The sequence below is a fragment of the Sorex fumeus genome, unplaced genomic scaffold (genome assembly GCF_029834395.1).
Source record: "Sorex fumeus unplaced genomic scaffold, SorFum_2.1 ptg000051l, whole genome shotgun sequence".
Lineage (NCBI taxonomy): Eukaryota > Metazoa > Chordata > Mammalia > Eulipotyphla > Soricidae > Sorex > Sorex fumeus.
The window spans coordinates 33,837,260-33,855,720 of record NW_026606108.1 but is presented as its reverse complement, the minus strand read 5'-3'; the positions used below and the strand labels follow the sequence as shown (position 1 = coordinate 33,855,720).

Here is an 18,461-nt window from a genome sequence, read left to right as displayed (position 1 = left end):
CCACAAACCACCTCCAGCTCAGCTATACAATCTCATTTATCAGCCTTGCTTCAGAGACACATAAGTAAATCTCGAAAGAGATCAAAAGCTGAAGTTAATCTCGGACCTGTGCAAGGTTTAAGAGACCAGGGTAAATCAGAGGGGGCCTGGTCAGCCTGGTACCCGACCAAGCAGAGCCCCTGGCAACCACTTTCTCCCACATCCAAAATTGCCACCACGCCTCCAGCAGGACTCCGCCAACTCAGGACAGACCTCACTGAAATATTAACCTGTTCACTGTATCACTGTCACTGTCATCCTGTTGTTCATTGATTGCCTCGAGCAGGCCCCAGTAACGTCTCCTTCGTCCTAACCCTGAGATTTTACAAAGTGCCACTTTTGAGGCTCTTTCAGCATCAGGAGAATGAGACCCATTATTGTTACTGGTTTTTGGCATATTGAATACACCACGGGAAGTTTGCCAGACTCTGCCGTGTGGGCAGGATACTTTTGGTAGCCTGCCAGGTTCTCAAGAGTGAGAACTAGATAATAAGATGTCGTGCTGCTGTGGATGCGGCTGAAGCGCTTCTGGGAGCAGGGTTTTATAGTCTCTGGGTCTTGGCCGTTGATGGCATTACACGCCAGGGGCAGTTGGTGGGTGTAACGCCTACATAATGGAAGATGGGGGATCTGGGTGGAGGAGGCCCCAGTCCCAATCAGAGCAGGCTTGGAGTTCTACGCCCTGGGTCCTGCACATCTGGGTTCCTCTGCCAGTTCCTGGGTCCTGCACACCTGGGTTCCTCTGCCAGTTCCTTCATGCGTTAGGCTCGTCTGAACGTGTGGAGAGTGGTCTTAAGAATGGCTGTGGCTGGAACCGGAGGTCTTCAGCTGCCAGGGCTCTGCTCAGGGTGGGGAGGGAAACTCAACCCACCTGCCTCCAAGGGAGCCCAGTGAGGACAGCCAGGCATGGAAGCAGGAGACTGTTAAAAATTTGAATATGCGGAGGGGTATGGTGCCGCCAGCAGGTCAGTCTGTACCTGTGAGGTGAGTGCATCAGCAGCCTGATGGCACCGTCAGACTTTCAGATACCCCAAAATTGCTGCTGTGCCTTTGGCCAGACCCCAAAACTTGGGGCAAAGTTTTACCAAGAAAGTAAACGGCCAAAAGTTAGGTATGTGGAAGACACAGCCACAAATCACCTCCGGCTCAGTTATATAATCGGAGGCATGGCCTCTCTGATTCCTGATCAAACTGCTTAACTGCCGCAATCCCAGAGACTCAGAAACGAATCTTGGAACCCAAAGGCTTTTGGCAGAAATGCGTCCTGTTCCTGCAGTAGGTTACTGGGGCTGGGCCACTCCAGGTGGGAATAGGTTTCGTGCCTTGGCCTGTTCCCCTTGGCAGCCTGGTGACCACCATCCTCCAGAGGCCACTGGACAGTCAGGTTTGGGCCTGCAGTGACGAGACACACGGGGCCTCACTAGATGGGGGTGGAACCGGCGCTTTCCCCCCCATCCCGACAAGACCCCGAGTCACCGCCTACAAATGGCCTCTCTGGCTCCTGATCAAGCTGATTAATGGCCATGATCCAGAGGCTCAGAAACAAATCTCGAAACCCAGAGGCTTTTGGCAGAAATGCATCTGTACCGCATACAAGGTGGCCGCCGCCTCAGAGTTTATTGGAAAGCCATGTATGAGCCGGTGGTGACAGGTCAACTGCAGTCTCATGGGAAGGGGGATGGTACTGGCTCATCCTTCACGCCCTACCAAGGTCACGAGTTGCACCCCACGAGTGACTCTCCGCCACGGCCATGGCTCCAGAGGCAAAAGAACTTAATCCAGAGCCTGGCAGCTTGTGGCAGAAAAGTGAATAGACCATGGGTTAAACTACGGCACCATGCCTCCCCGGGAGGGGGGGGGCGGTGTTGCTCCCTTCCGCCTTTCTTTCCCCCCCCCCCCCCCCCCCCCAGCAGCAAGGTGGCCACTGCCTCAGAGCTTATTGGAAAGCCAGGTATGAGCCGGCGGTGACAGGGCAACTGCAGTCTCATGGGAAGGGGGAAGGTACCAGCTCGTCCTTCACGCCCTACTGAGGTCATGAGTTGCCCCGCACGAGCAGCTTTCTGGCACAGCCATAACACCAGATGCACAGAAACCAATCTCGTAATTATCTGGCTCTTTGCAGAAATCCAAAATCCCGCACAACATTATATGATTCTCATAACCAGCTATAGAAAACAAAGTATTTCACACTGCCTTTTCAGCAATTCTGATTGTTGGGGGGAAATTCTAAACAATAATGGTGCATCTTTTGTCGAAATAATGAATGTAATCAATGTAGAGAAGAGTTCAATGGAAATCATCTGCCTCACAGGCATTGAGAGGGGTGTGGGGGGTATATTGGGGTTCTTGGGGGTGAAAAATGAGTACTGGTAAAGGAAGAGGTGTTTGATCATTGTATGACAGAGACTTAAACCTAAAAGCTTAGTAACTTTTCCCACAGTGATTTGAGCGGGCCCAGTAAAGGCCCTCCCATTGATCGTCGATTTGCTCGAGCGGGCCCAGTAACGTCTCCATTGGAGACTTTGTTGTTACTGTGTCTGGCATATCGAATACTCTCGGTAGCTTGCCGGGCTCTTTGAGAGGGGCGGAGGAATCGAACTCGGGTCGGCCATGTTGGCCGCTTGTAAGGCAAACGCCCTACCCGCTGTGCTATCTCTCCAGCCCTGTGATTCAATAAATAAATATAAGAAGAAAAATATATAGATAAATAAAACTATGAAAAAAAAATAAGGTGGAGTTCATGCCGAAATCAATCAACTAATCAGTGGCTGAATAAATAGCAGTACTCCTACATTAAAAAAAAATTGAATATGCGAATTTTGTGACTAAAATGTCCAGGCCTTCTCCGAGTTGGGATGGACTACTCCCCCCTACTTCCCTATACTCCTGGAAGCACCAACAGTCATGTCCACACCCCAAAGTTGTCACCCAATAAGGCTACTCCAGCCTTACCTTCCTGACAAATATACTGAACGCCCTGAACAAATATGATGACTTGTAAGTACCTGTATTCCAAACCATAATATACAAAAGCAGAAGGAGAGAGAGAGCAAGAAGAAAAGTGCTAACCTAGAGGCAGGCTAGGGATGGAGGTGGTGTGTTGGGGGATGGTGGGAGGAAAACGGGGGACACTGGTGGTGGGAAATGTACCCACTGGTGGATGGTTGGGTATTGTATCATTGTATGACTGAAACCCAATCATGAACAGTTTTGTAATGGCCTATCTAATGAACATTTAATTTAAAAAATGTTTTAAAGTAATGTGGAGTTGATACTCACTTCAGTCAGCTTAACTGGTGGCTGAGTAAATAGCAGTATTACTATATTAAACAAAACAAAACAAAACAAAAACTTCATGGATTCTCCAGGCACCAAAAGGTCTCAGTCCTTAAATAGACTCTGAAAAAAAAAAAAAAGTAACTCTAAGGTCATTTGAGTCCATTCTTGTGGCAAGGAAACTCTTGAAGAACAAGAGATTGAACTGGGCTCAGACTAATGAGTTGATTTAACATAACATTGGTTAAACCATACAGGGTCCAAAAAAGCAGATATTCATCCATTTGCTCGAGCGGGCCCAGTAACGTCTCCTTTGTGAGACTTGTTGTTACTGTGTTTGGCATATCGAATATGTCACGGGTAGCTTGCCAGGCTCTGCCGTGCGGGCGAGATACTCTCAGTAGCTTGCCGGGCTCTCCGAGAGGGGTGGAGGAATTGAACCCGGCTCTGATGGGCTGGCTGCGTGCAAGGCAAACGCCCTACCTGCTGTGCTGTGAGGGCGATCTGGCTGCGACATCTGTCACCCCATTGATCGCCAGGGTTGATTCGGCTGATCTGGCTGACTAGGCGGGTGTCCCCTTCCTCCCTCACCACTCCATGTGCAGCCCTCAAGAAGCTGCGCGCTCGCTCGGTCGGAGAGGATGGCCTTCCCCGAATAGAGACGGACCGGTCTTCGGTCGAGGGTATACGAGTAGCTGCGCTCCCCTGCTAGAACCTCCAAACAAGCTCTCAAGCAGATGAGGAGAATTAAAATCAGATAAGTGAATTCAAGAGAGGTGAGGAAATCGGGGAAGCATCCCGTCCCCCATGTGTTAGTATTCATATCTGGGCCCCAGTTCTGTCCAGTAACCTGATGGCTCTCCACCATTATCCCAGACACTTTTACCCAGATGCATCAGGGCATGGTAGCCATTGCACAGGCTGCCACCATTTCACTTAGAAGCATATCTGGGGCAGAACTATTTTCATAAAGACCCAAGCTCAGGGGCTGGAGAAATCATAAGGGATAAGAAATCAACTGGGATAAGTTCTTACCTTGCTCATGGCCAATCTGGTTCCATCCCAGGTAATATGTACGGTCGCAGGAGAGTGATCCTTGAGAACAGAACCGGAAGTAAGCCCTGCATACCACTGAGTGTGGCCCAAAGATCCCAAAATAAAAGACGCAGGCTCAGGAATTTAAGGAGTGTTGCTGAATTCAAATGGTGTAACTGGTGACCCTGGTTAAGAGATTTGGGTTTTGTGCCACACCAGCAGTATTCAGGGCTTACTCATGGTTCTTTGCTCAAGGATTGCTCCTGGAAATGCTCAGGGGACCAATCATAGTGTGTGGGGGGGATCAAACTCTGGTCAGCTGCATGCAAAGCAAGTGCCCTACCCAATGTACTATTACTCTGGACCCCCTGATCAAGAGATTTGAAGAACCTCTTCTAGGTGTCCTGTTCAGGCTGAATAAGATTAATCAATCGTAGTATTTTAATGTTATTTTGATTAAATTAATACTTTCAGTGATGAGAGTTACCCAGTTATTTTCATCTTTAGTAGGGGTGGCTTTGCCCAGGTGTCAAAAATCAGATGGGCTGGTCACGTAATGAGATTTAAAGACGACTGCTGGACTAGAGCTGTTACCGACTGGATCCCACGGGATGTCAAAGGACCACGTGGCCGCCCACCTACCAGATGGTCAGACTTCTTCACCAAGATCATGAACGATTGGTTTGAGGCTCTTCATGTTCCCAGAGCGAACAGATGCCATTGGGCTACACTGGCACGCGGCAGGGATGAATGGAGACGTTACTGGCGCCCGCTCGAGCAAATCGACGACTAACGTGAAGTTAAGTGATTAAGTGATTAAGTAGGGGTGGCTTACTTGGCCCAGTTTGGAGGCAAAGGATGCTATCTTTGATTATCGATGAGCTAGACAAAAATTTTTCTATTATTTTCACACCATATTCTAGGACTGAGCTGTTGAGGTTTTGTTTTTTTGTTTTTGCTTTTTGGGTCACACCTGCCGATGCACAGGGGTTAGTTACTCCTGGCTCTGCACTCAGGAGTTACTCCTGGCGGTGCTCAGGGGACCATATGGGGTGCTGGGAATTGAACCCGGGTCGGCCGCGTGCAAGGCAAATGCCCTACCTGCTGTGCTATCTCTCCAGCCCCCCCCTTTTTTTTTTATCTTGCCAGTAAAGTAGCTGAATTTATGATTATGCAAACCTGTTGTTTTATAGCTGGGTTGTGTAGCAAGGGGATTTTGATGTGTTTCTAATTCTGCAGTAGCCATGGATCTCCCTTTTGTCCTTGTTGCAGGTGTCTTTGGTAGGAGTAGCCATTAGTAAATTAAATTGGAGGAAAATTCCCTCCACCAGCTATAAATCCTAAAGATATTAATGTAGGGCTCTTCTGAATGGTGTGGAGTTAAGTCCTTGGGTTAAAATACTTCATCAATACTCAGTCTTTAAATCCTGTCCGGGGATTTTGACATTCAAAGGCAAATATTGCTTGTGATTTATTAATCAAGGGATGTAACCCTTTATGCATCCCTTTTAATTTGGGGGCCATAACTAGCAGTACTCAGGTCTTACTTCAGGCTCTGCACTGAGGCTCACTCTTAGAGGGACTCAATGAACTGTGATGCTGGGGAATAAACCAGGTTAACCTTGTGCAAAGCCTTAGCTCCTGTACAGTATCTCTGGACTCTGTCCTTTAACACAGACAGATTTATAGGGCTAAAGGGGCCGCAAAATAGCTCAAAGGATTGGAATGTGTGTTTTACATGAGGGAGTCACAGGTTTGATCCCAGGCAGGACTTTGACCTCCAAGCACTGCTGGGGAGCCACACCCCTGAGCAACCACTGGGTGTGGCGCCAAACAAAACCAAACCAAAAAAGCCCATGCATTGTTGGAAAGCCTTCTCACCTAGCCCCCACTGAAGATGGGGTCCCTATAAAAAAGTAAAATCAATGAAAAAAATTTAAAATAACACTTCTGGGGCTGGAGCGATAGCACAGCGAGTAGGGTGTTTGCCTTGCATGCAGCCGACCCCAGGTTCAATTTCCAGCATCCCATATGGTCCCCCGAGCACTGCCAGGAGTAATTTCTAAATGCAGAGCAGCCAGGAGTAACCCCTGAACATCGCTGGGTGCTAACCAAAAAGCAAAAACTAAATGAATGAATAAAATAACACTTCTTTTTCTTTTGCACTTTGGGACTTAGCCCCACACGAGGGGCTACTTCTGGCTCAGTAGTACTTAGGGGACCACATGGTGGCAGGGGTGAAATCTGGGTTCCTCGTGAAGGATGACCCAGCCCTGAAAGTCATCTCTCCAGTCTGCTAGGTAGATTTCTTTTTCTTCTTATTATTTTTTTTGAGCCACACCTGGAAATGTTGAGGGCTTTCTCTTGGCTTTGTGCTCAGGAGGAACTTATGGGGTCCTGGGATCGAATTTGGGTGACCCACATGCAAGGCAAATGCTCTGCCTATTGTACTATCTCACTGGCCTTTAAAATTACCATAATAAATGTTAATAATAATAATAATAATAATAATAATGTGCCAGGTATCAAACCCAGGGAGGTTTGTGCAAGGGACAAACTGCTGTGCCATCACTCTGGCACCTGAATTGTTTCTTTCTTAAACATGTCAGTAATATAATATGTTTTCTGCAGTGATGTTTATTTTACAAATAATTGTGTGAGAACAATACAGGTTAGTGGAGAGAGTATGCTTTGCACATAGTATACCTGGGCTCCATTCATCATACCACACATAAGTAAAAGTAATTTCATAATGTTATTATAAAATTAGATGCTAAATATAGCTAACATATATGAAGTACTTGTTATGTGCTAAGACGTTTACATGGGGTAATTTAATTAATGCTTAAAATAACCCTGTGAGAATAGTATTATTATGATCCACATCATATAGATGATGATATTAAGATTTAGTGATTAAACAATTTTCATGAGAACATGAATTTTTAAGAAGTGATGCCTTGGGGCTGGAGTGATAGTACAGTGGGTAGGGCATTTGCCTTGCATGCAGCCAATTCAGGTTTGATCCTCGGTCCCCCAAGCACTGCCAGGAGTAATTCCTGAGTGCAGATCCAGGAATACTGTGTTAAGCAAAGAGAAAAAAATACCCAAATAGAAAAAAAAAAGTGATGCCTTGAATTAGGCCTCTAGGGGGTCTCCTCTAAGGATGGTCCTGAAGTAGGGTCCTGGGCTCCCTGGCACCAAATTGTACCAGAGAAAAGGAGCTCCTTGAAATCATGATGACCTCAATAGCCTAATAAAGAACTTGAATCCACAGAGAAATCAGCCCAGACAGCAACCAATGAATATGAAATAGCAGTCATCTGGGGTGGGGAGGGCAGGGCACCCAATCATTGGAGGTTTCTAAGGAGCCCTTGTGGAAAGGAGGTCCCATGACTAGAGAATGGATTAGAGAGCTGAGCTGTATGTCTCATGGTTCTGATCAGCTCGGATATCCCTAGCCATTAGAGAATTAGTGTCCAGATTTTTTAAAATTTATTTTTGGGCCACACCCAGTGATGCTCAAGGGTTACTCCTGGCTCTGCACTCAGAAATTACTCCCAGGGGTGCTCAGGGGACCATATGGCATGCAAGGGATCGAACCTGGGTCAACTACAAGCAAGACAAGTGCCCCATCTGCTGTACTATCTCTTCTACACCAGTGTCCAGAGCCTTTAGTAGACAGGAGGGTTCTTGGAAATGGGCCAGGGGCAGGGACGTAGCTACGGTCTGTTCTCATCACTCATGCTTTAAATATAAGCTCTTATGTGATCAAGGCCTTTCTTAAGCTAAGAAGTAAGATCTGGTATCCAGTTTGGACATGACAGTGGAAAATAGACTCAGAAGGAAAAAATCCCTTGGCCTCATCATCAGCACATGAGAGTTGAAGAATTTGACACCTTAACATTACCGAATAAACAGTGCGTGCATAGTTTCCTATGTTTGCTTCAAAATATCTATAATAGATATAACCTAAGAGGAGGGATTTTTAACAGTTTTCTTCTCAGTTAAAGAGTTCTAGACTACTCTTCAAGCATCCGTTTCTGTGGAAGCACTTCATAAACTGCCCCAAGAAAAGCGAAACCTCTTGAGTGTACATTTTTAATGGATGAGTTGTTTACCTATTAAGGTGCCTCTCTTTCCCCACTGGAACACAGTGTTCTGTGTCTTATGTACTTTTGCCTTTTCTTACTTTCCTTGTCTCTTCCATCTCTTGGCCCCCACATGCATCTGCATGCAATGGAACAGAGAGTTACAGCAGTTTGGGGTACTGTCTTCTGTAGTTCAGGTACTTTGGAATCAAACGTCTTTCTTACACCTCCAATACTTGAATCTGAGCATAGCTAAAAACTTTTCCCCCAGAAAAGAACATATATATATTAATTCTCAATTTTATAGCAGTAAATACACAGACACAACATATACACAATAAATACATGTGAAACTGTGTTGGGGCTGGACTGAGCTACCAGGATGAGCCCATGTAAACTGCTCCACATAAGGGCAGGAACATAGGGACCCATGAAAGTGGGCAAGAGTTCTTTTGTGTCCTGACTGGTTTGGATGAGGCTGAACATCTTTTTCTTTTGTCTGCCTTAGTGAATTTCATAAAGTTAGATATACTGAAATTGTCAGTCATCCTTTTCTCACAGATTCAAGGTTACTTAGCCTATTTATTGTCAGTATGCAGATCCTAGGTTACTTAGCCTGTTTGTTGTCAGCATGCAGATCCTAGGTACCGTTTGTTTTCAGTATGCAGAAAAGCTTTGCATGTTCTTTCTGTAACTCCTTTGTTGATGACCTCACTGTATTGAACTGTAGGGTGGTAATAAAAGGAGATTTCAGGGCTTTCTACCTTTGTCACAGGTCTGAGAGAACCTGAGCTCTCCGTGACAGAAATTTCTTTCGCGTTCCTGGTCTCAGCGCCTTCAACTGAATGAATATTCACACAACAAAACTGGTAAAATCAGAATAAGGCAGATGAATACATCTGTATCAATATTCCAGTAGTATTATGCTATGGTATTTCAAGATGTTAGCATAGGACAACTTGAATCTCTGCATCATTTCTTATAAGTACATGTAAATCAAACTATCGTTTTTGGAAATTGCTAGGCATTAGAAGCATCAGGTGGTATAATGGTAAAGATCTTCCTTTCATGAAAATCACTTGTGATTGGCTAAAGACTCACTTGTAAAGACTGTGGGTACTGGGCTGAAGAGATAATTCAAAGGACTGCACACAGGCTGATCCCTGGCAGTATGTGCTCATGACCCCCGAGCACCACTAGGTGTGGCCCACCCCAACCCAACTATTGTACTTATGACTTGCTTTATTTTCAAGTTATTCAGTCCCTTTGTACCTAGTTTCATCTGTGAAATGAGGATAACAATAGTACCTACCTTTGAAGTTGTGTTGATTAAATGATTAATATATGAAGCACTTAGAAGAGTACCTGAAACATAGTAAGTGCTTAATAAATGTGGTCTTGGGCCAGAGAGATAGTGTAATGTATTGAGAAAGTGCTTTGCATTCAGGAGTCCCTGGCACCATGTGGTCCCCTGAGCACCACCAGGCATGGCCCAAAAAACAGGACAAAAAAACAGCAACAATAACAACAAATGCCTGGTTAGTCATTGTTGCTACATGTCAGAGGCTCACCTTTCCCTTATTTGCTCCTCCATAGACAACTGATTCATATCCTTCCTCTAAGAACCAACTATTAACCTGTAGGCACTAAACTACCCAGTGCTGGATGTTGGTATTTCACACCCTACACTTTCTGATCATTTGTTTGTAGACCAACTTAATTACCATTCACCTAAACCAGAATTTAAAGATGAGCATATTGGAACACATGACTTACTTATAGGACCCTTCCCAACTCCCCCGCCCCTCCCCAACCCCCTGCCCAGCCCTGATTGATCTTTTACACCATATAGTCCTCCAAACACTAAGCTGAGAGTAGCCACAAGCACAGTCAGGGGTGGACCTCTTCCCCCCCGAAAAAAAAATTAAATTAAAATATATGTAGAAGAACCTGGTAAATTGAAGGGTCTCCCCTTCAAGCATAGGGGGGATGGTGGTTCCTATCCATCAGAGTGCATAACAGTGTAGACCTTTCTGTATTTGCAAATGAAATTTACGTACTGTTAGATGTCTCTATTCTTGCAAATTCGCCCCTTGGGAAACTCTGATTTCTAAATCTTGCCTGGAGTCAAGCTAGAGTACTGGTGAGCTTATTAACTAGGGGGATAAAGAATGAAAAATATGTAAAACTTCCCTCTGGAGAACTGAAGGTTTCCCCTTCTCCAAAATATTTCTTTTTTTTTTCCCTTTATTTTATTTTATTTTTTTTAAAGTTGTAGATTTACAATTTTTGTGCTTTGGTTTCAATTATACAATGATCAGATACCCATCCCTCCACCAGTGCCCATTTTCCACCACCATGGATAATATCCCTCCCACCCCCATCCCCCCACCCCCCCTGTCTCTGTGGCAGGGCAATCCCCTGTGTTCTCTCTCTCCTTTTGGGTGTTGTGGTCTGCAAAAGAGGCATTGAGTGACAAACATGTTCAGTCCATAGTCTACTTTCGACATCCATCTCCCCTCCTGGGAGGATCCTCCAAACATCCTTTATTTGGTGCTCCATTCTCTATCTGAACTGCCCTTTCCTCTAGGATACCCGGCTTCTCCAAAATATTTCTGGGGAGGGAAATGGAGGCAGAATGAAGTTTGAGTCCCACCTGGATATAGTCAGAAGCTGTTCCCAGATGGGTGCTGGGGAGTGGGGTGGAATGTGAGTGGGGAGGGGATAACCATATGCAGTGCCAGGGTTTGAACCCGGGCCTCAGGGATTGTGCTCACCTCTTTGGGCTACTATCTTTTCTTCCTTCTTGGGAAATCTTTAGGGAAAACTCCACTTGGGCTTCCCAGTCAGGGAGTCCTCTGTGCAAACCTTTCTTCTCATGTGTTCAGTCTCTACTGAACAGGAGTAGATGGGGTGGGCTCTCCTGGGAACCTCCTGGGTCTTTGAGGCACTTTCAGTCAAAAGAGAACCGAAGGGGCCGGAGTGATAGCACAGTGGGTAGAGTGTTTGCTTTGCACGCGATCGACCCGGGTTCAATCCCCGGCATTCCATATGGTCCCCTGAGCACTGCCAGGAGTAATTCCTGAGCACAGAGCCAGGAGTAACCTCTGAGCATCACTGAGTGTGACCCTCCCCCCAAAAAGAAAACCGAAGTTTTCTTTACAGTCGTCAGAGGAACTGTAAAGTGACTCAGGTTAAACTGATCTGAAAGGATGAATGGACTCATACAGCTAAGAGTGGGCATCCCGCAGGGAGAGGTTGAACAAAGAGGTAGAAGATGGATAGGAATGGGTGTGTATAGAAAGAAAGAGGGCCCACCCAGTTGAGAGGAAGAGGGTCTAGTGAGAGGGACAGCAGGAGAAATGGCTGCATTGAATTAAGCTGTGAGAAAGCCCCAGTAGAGTTGAGGCTGCTTTTCACAGAAAACGGGGTCTCCTATGCCCTATTCCTGGGCATGGTAGAATGTATGGCACTATAAACTACATGTTCTCTGTGCCAGTGATTTCCCCCAAGTGGTTCCTTGTTACTCAGATATTCTGACAATTTTCCTCTCACTTGACAAAAGCAGTATGTTTTTATTACAGAAGAATTGTTCTTGGAAGAAAGAAAGAAAATAGGGCGGGGATATGGCTCAAAGGCATGAGACCCTGAGTTTGGTTCCTTGTACCATCCCTTACTCCCTGCCAGCATCACTGGATGTAGCCCTGGTGACTTAGGAGAACTACCAAGAAAAAAAAAAAAGATGGGGCTGAGAGACTAGAAGGTACTTCTTCCACACAGGTGACCCAGTTTGATCCCCAGCACTGCCAGTAGCTATCCCTGAGCATACAGCCAGGAGTATGTCCTGAGAACCACCAAGGGTGGCCCAAAAATGCAAAGATAAATACATAAAAAGAGGAGGAGGAATATGAGGTGAAACAGGAGAAGAAAAAGGAGGAGGAGAAAAATGAGGGTGGGGCGATAAGGGACATGTACCTCAGTTCATCCTTTGTATTTATGAGGCCCTGAGTTCAATCATCTTCACCAGAAAGGAAAAATTAAAAAAAGAGTCCAACTCATTAGCAGTAACCACAAATAATACTTCACAATATATCTTTCTATGGTCTCTTCCACAAATTTAGGTTAAACTTACGTATCATTTTGTAAGATTTTAATATATTGTGAATAATTTTCTGTTAAGACATCTTTTGTTTTTTCTAATTGAGATTTTGTGATTGTCAACATTGTTACTGGAGGTTCCCCACACATATAATTTCAACACCACAAGCATCACCAGTGTACCCACCTCCATGATCCTAATGCCCTTCCCTCTCAACCCCTCCACTCCAACTCTATTGTGTGGATCAGTTCTTCTAATATGTTGCCATTGGCTCTTTGTTGTGTATCTTGCTGTGTATCTTTATATTCCATTTATATTTATATGAGTAATATCATTCTGTATACCTTTTTGATTTCATTTTAGTTTCATCCATGTTGCTGAAAATTGCATGATTTGTTCTTTTTTTGAGCTGCATAGTATTCTGTTGTGTATACATACCACAACTTTTTTTTTTTGCAGGGTGGAGGTGGGGCACAGCCCATAATGCTCAGGGCCAATCTGTCTCTGCGTTTCGGAATTACTCTTGTGCTCAGGGGACCATATGGGATGCTGGGGATCAAACCCAGGTCAGCCACATTCAAGGTAAGCATCCTACCTACTGCATTATCTCTCTGGCCCCACAACTTCTTGATCCATTCGTCTGTCACTGGGCATGTGGGTTGTTTCCATATCTTGGCTATTGTATTAAGTGTGGTGATGAACATGGGAATACATATATTTTTCAAGTTAATGTCTTGTGGCTGGAGCAATAGCACAGCGGGTAGGGCGTTTGCCTTTCACGCAGCTGACCCAGTTTGATTCCTCCACTCCTTTTGGAGAGCCCGGCAAGCTACTGCGAGTATCTCGTCCACACAGCAGAGCCTGGCAAGCCACCCGTGACGTATTCAATATGCCAAAAACAGTAACAAGTCTCACAATAGAGATGTTACTGGTGTCCGCTCGAGCAAATCGATGAACAACGGGAGGACAGTGCTACAGTGCTACAGTCTTGTGCTTTGGTGATAAATGTCAAGAAGTGGTATCATTGTGTCATATGAGTTTTATTCCTATTTTTTGAGAGATATCCATATTGTTTTCCATAGAGGCTGAACCAGATGATATTCCAACCAACAGTGGATGAGGGCTCCTTTCCCCTCAACAGTTTCTAGACTTTTAGACATACATCATTCTCACTTGTGTGAGATATGTCAGTATTGTTTTGCTTTGCATTTCCCTAATGATGAGTGATGATGAGAACTTTTTCATATGCCTGTTGGTCACCCACAAGGACCTAACATTGTGGGGAGGGTTTGGGCCACACTCAGTGATGCTTAGGGGTTACTCCTGGCTTTGCATTCAGAATTACTCCTGGTGGTGCTCTGGAGACATTCTGAGGATTCGAACCTAGGGCTGGCTTTGTGCCCTATTTGCTATACTATCTCTCCAGCCCAGGACATAACATTTTTAATAGTTACATACAAAACTGGTGACAATATTCTTAAATTGAAATCTTCTAGAGTTATGAACTTTGCTTTCCCTTCCAGAGATTTTTTTTCTAGTAATAGAGAAAAAAATATTGCCTTCAAAACTGAGAATTGGATACTACCAGGGGACATGATCATTTCTCTTTCTTTCCTTAGCTAAGCTTCAGTAGCTGGGGAAAGGGCTGTATTATATCTATGGCAAAGTTCCTGGCCACAAAATTTGGGCCATATTGATAAAATTTTAATTCCATATTGATAACATTTTAATTCCAATTAAATGTAAATATAATTTTTTGGAAACCACAAAGGAAAGCAAAAGGGATAGATACCTATGAGTTGCACTCAGAAATTACTCCTGGCAGTGCTTGGAAAACCATATGGAATGTCAGCCCTACCCACTGTATTATCACTATGGGCCCAGGTGCTGACGGCTAAGGTCTTTATTTGGGGCTTTTGGGTCATAGAAGTATCTGACAACATGACAGCATGTTGCTGGATATGGGACCCTTTTTCATGTACAAGATTCTGAGATGACAGAAACAGAAGATTGGCCAATTAAAGTCTTGAATTTATTCCTAGATGATTCCACAAACCCGAATGTTTGTGTGATAGCAAAGGGAGAGGGTGTTGTTTTATTTCTATCTCTGACTCTCTTTGAATTTCCTCCTTCACCCACCCCTTTACCCAGTGAGTTTATTCACCTTTTTTGTTTTGTTTTTTGGATCACACACAGCTGTGCACAGGGGACCACAGGCAGTGCTGGGCATCAAACCCAGGCGGGTGCATGCAAGATAAGCACCATCTATGGCCCTATCTATTGGCTTCATATTATATTTATACATGTTCTGTTACCAAAGATCACTGTGCATTACAATTACCCCAGTTTGTACATGAGTAAATTGGGCTGGAGCGATAGCACAGCGGTAGGGCGTTTGCCTTGCACGCAGCCAACATGGCCGACCCGAGTTCGATTCCTCCGCCCCTCTCGGAGAGCCCGGCAAGCTACTGAGAGTATCTCGAATGCACGGCAGAGCCTGGCAAGCTCCCCATGACGTATTCGATATGCCAAACACAGTAACAACAAAGTCTCCAATGGAGACGTTACTGGGCCTGCTCGAACAAATTGGGACTTAGAAAAGTTGGTCACTTGACAAACTTTACAGAGCAAAATAGTTGCAGAACCAGAATTCAAACCCATACCCATCAGACTCCATCTGTACTTTGTCTCTGTGGGTTTAGAATCAGGGAACTAGAAGTGAAACAATACACTAAACCCAAAACCAAGAGAATTTCTAAGAAATGTTTCTCATGTCTCTAATAAATACTCCTTCACCATGTTTAATATCAATGTTTGTATCTTGGCTCGGATTGCCTATTATAAAACTATTTGTTCTCAGTTCTCTTCCTTCTACCCCATCCCCACCAGCAGATGACTGCCATATATAGCTATGGTAAAACATTATAAGCAACATTAAGATTTGCTGTAGGTTCAGTTCTTTAAGCAAAGATTCTTTTGTTTTGTTCTGTTTATTAGGGGCCACACCTGGTGGTGTTCAGGGACTACTCCTAGCTTAGTGCTCAGAGATCACTGCTGGCACGACTCAAGGGACCATATGGGGTGCTGAGGATTGAACCCAGGCTGTCTACATGTACGGCAAGCGCCCTACTTGTACTATTTCTCTGGCCCCTATGTACTCATTCTTGAAGCATATTAAGCATATTTGCTTCACTCATTCAGGAGGGTTTTCACTAGGGTTTTTTTTTTTGTCGTTGTACTTTTATTTTTTTCTTTTGGTTTTGTGGCCACACCCAGCGATGCTTAGGGGTTACTATTGGCTCTGCACTCAGGAATTATTCTTGGCAGTGCTTAGGGGACTATATAGGATGCTGGGAATTGGTCCTGGGTTGGCCATGTGCAATCTAAGTGCCCTATTCACTATCTCTCCAGATCCTCATTCACTAGTTTTTTGCCAATAAATCAAGTGAAAAATTCCTTTTCATTTGTTTAAACTTTTTGTTCCAAGTTTCCACAGTTCTAGAATTGAGATAGGTCCTAGTACTCAAAATCACATAATCAAACTAAAAATCTTCACAGGTTATTTTGAGCTGCACAGAATTAAGAATTCTAGATTTCTTCTAAAGGAAAAGACATTCTGATTTGGTATTCTGTATCATTTATAATCTGAATGCTTTACTTACTGCCTAATGCTAATAAGAGGTTCCTAGAATTTATTCCTTAAGAAGTTAAGCCATGGTATCTAATTATTTGGCAGGATGTTTTAAGTTCATATAATTATATCTTTCCTCCATTTTTGTAGTGGTATGAGCCAACTAATCTGCATCAAGAGAAAATAAATTATACCTACATTAATGCTAGTAACAAAGAGCTCAAAGTATTTTAGAAATCCCATTTATAATCTAGCTATTCCTGACTCTGTGCTCAGGAATGATCCCTGGCAGTGCCCAGAAATCATATGTGATGCTGGAGATTGACACTGTCAGTGGAATGCAAGGCTAGGGCCTTAGCACTATACTATTTTTCCAGTCCCTCTCAATGCTTTTTAATTCTAGCAAACTGACATCATCCCCATCCCCCTGCCCCCACCTTTCTAGCTAAGAAAACAGGAAAAGGGGAGTTACAGTGAGCCAGTTTCCTATTTCCATCCTTGGACTGTCAGTTGTGTGAGTGTGGCATTCTGGAGGATGAAGTGTTAGTTGCTGACCTCTCTCTTGGGCATGTTCCCTTTCTTTGAGTACCTGCCTGTCACTTGCCCCATTAGATTAAGACGAGACCTCACACCTGGCAACATAGATGAATAAAATTAGATAGCACACTAGGAATGGCTTTATAGTCATGGCCAAGTGATTTTTTTCCCCTTCATTCATTTCACCATATTAATTTATAACTGAGTTTCATTCATGTAATATTCCAACACCCATCCCTTCACAGTGTATCAGTGTGTATTTTGTGCCATCAATGTCCTGAGTCCCCCACTTCAATCCTACCTCTATGGGATACTTTTCCTCTGTGTGTGTGTGTCTGTCTCTCTCTCTCCCACTTTTTTCTTTTAGGCACTATGGTTTGCAATACTGTTACTGAAAGGTCATATTATGCATATCCCTTTACCTCCTCTCAGTGCTCAGTTCTTGTCCAGAGCAATCATTTCCAACTATCACTGTCATCTTAACTCTGTGATCTTAACTCATATTTTATGTGGTTTGGTTATGTTGACTAGGGGAAAAAAGCGCCAGAGTTTGAGTTAAAAACCAGTCTGGTAAATTAAGTATGTTTGTTATTAAGCCTCAAGGATTGTAGATCTGAAGTACTTTCTTTGGGTAGCTAGTGGGAGGTACAAAGGGAAAGTTAAACTGCTATTTCCAAGCTGGGAGGGTCTAGCCAGTCTGCCTGGCCTAGCAGGTTGTCAAGGTGGGCGAAGCAGGATTTTCAGCCTCTTGGGAGCATCTCATCGCTGACAAGGGAGAGGAGCGTCAGGGTCAAGGGTGATTGGGTAGAGGGAAGTAGCTAGGGTACGAGGAGCCAGTCTCGCCTTGCTCTTTATGGCTAATAGCTTTGGAACGCTTTTCTCCCTCAGGTCCAGTGGACATCATCGTTACCCTCCTACCTGTTCCTAGACCTGGTGGGCCACACGCAGGAGATGCTCCCAACTCTGTGCACAGGGGACGCTCCCAGCGGGGCTCATAGAGCGGGGGTCAGCCTGAGCAACGTTCTCTAAACCACTGAAAGCCAGTTGCTTCGGGAGAATGGGAGCGCCACTGAGGCAGGGCTCCTTGTGCGTTTGGGAATGGACCTTTTTCTCTTCCAAAGTCCCGGTCCTCACGCAGATCTGGTGCTCTACAGAGTCAAATAAGTACTCTTGTGAATGCAGGGACCATGGAACGTGAACACATTCCGTAAGCCCCAAGAGACTCTAGGCCAGCCGGAGGGCACATCCCAGAGAGCCGAGCTGTCTCCGAAGTGCAGCTCGTCCATCGTGGTTCCTACCGCTACCGCGAGGCCGTCAGGCCGGGTTCGTCCATCTTACAGTCCACATCCCCCTCACACACCCCACCCCCCGGAAAGGAGGCCGGCGCGGGCAGCTGAGCTGCTTCCATTCCCGGGGGGTGGGTGGGTGGGGGGAAATGGGTTCCAGGAAGGCGCACACCTGGGGCTGAAGCGGACCAAGCCGGAGGCGGCCAGCACTGCGCCCGGGAGCTGCCAGGCTCGGAGACAGGTGTGAGCGGGGGAGTCAGGTGCTCGGCGCGCAGTTCCCCCGGCGACTACATCCTCCTCCGCCTACCAGCGACCTAATTAGAAGGTGCCGGGCACGCCCCGAGGTAGAGGAGGCCGTTCCGGGCAGGCTCCCGCTCCGCCCCCACTTTAGGAGACCCCCCCCCCCCCGACGCAGTTCACGCGCAGCAGCACCAGGGAGGAGTGTCGGGGTCGCAATCCTCATTTCC

At 45.3% G+C, this 18,461-nt stretch overlaps 1 protein-coding gene across 1 annotated transcript in view; it reads left to right on the top strand.

Moving 5' to 3' along the window:
- The window catches only part of CDKL3 (cyclin dependent kinase like 3), a 121,777-nt gene that overhangs the window by 102,702 nt on the left and 614 nt on the right, over positions 1-18,461 (top strand). The window lies entirely within an intron of this gene.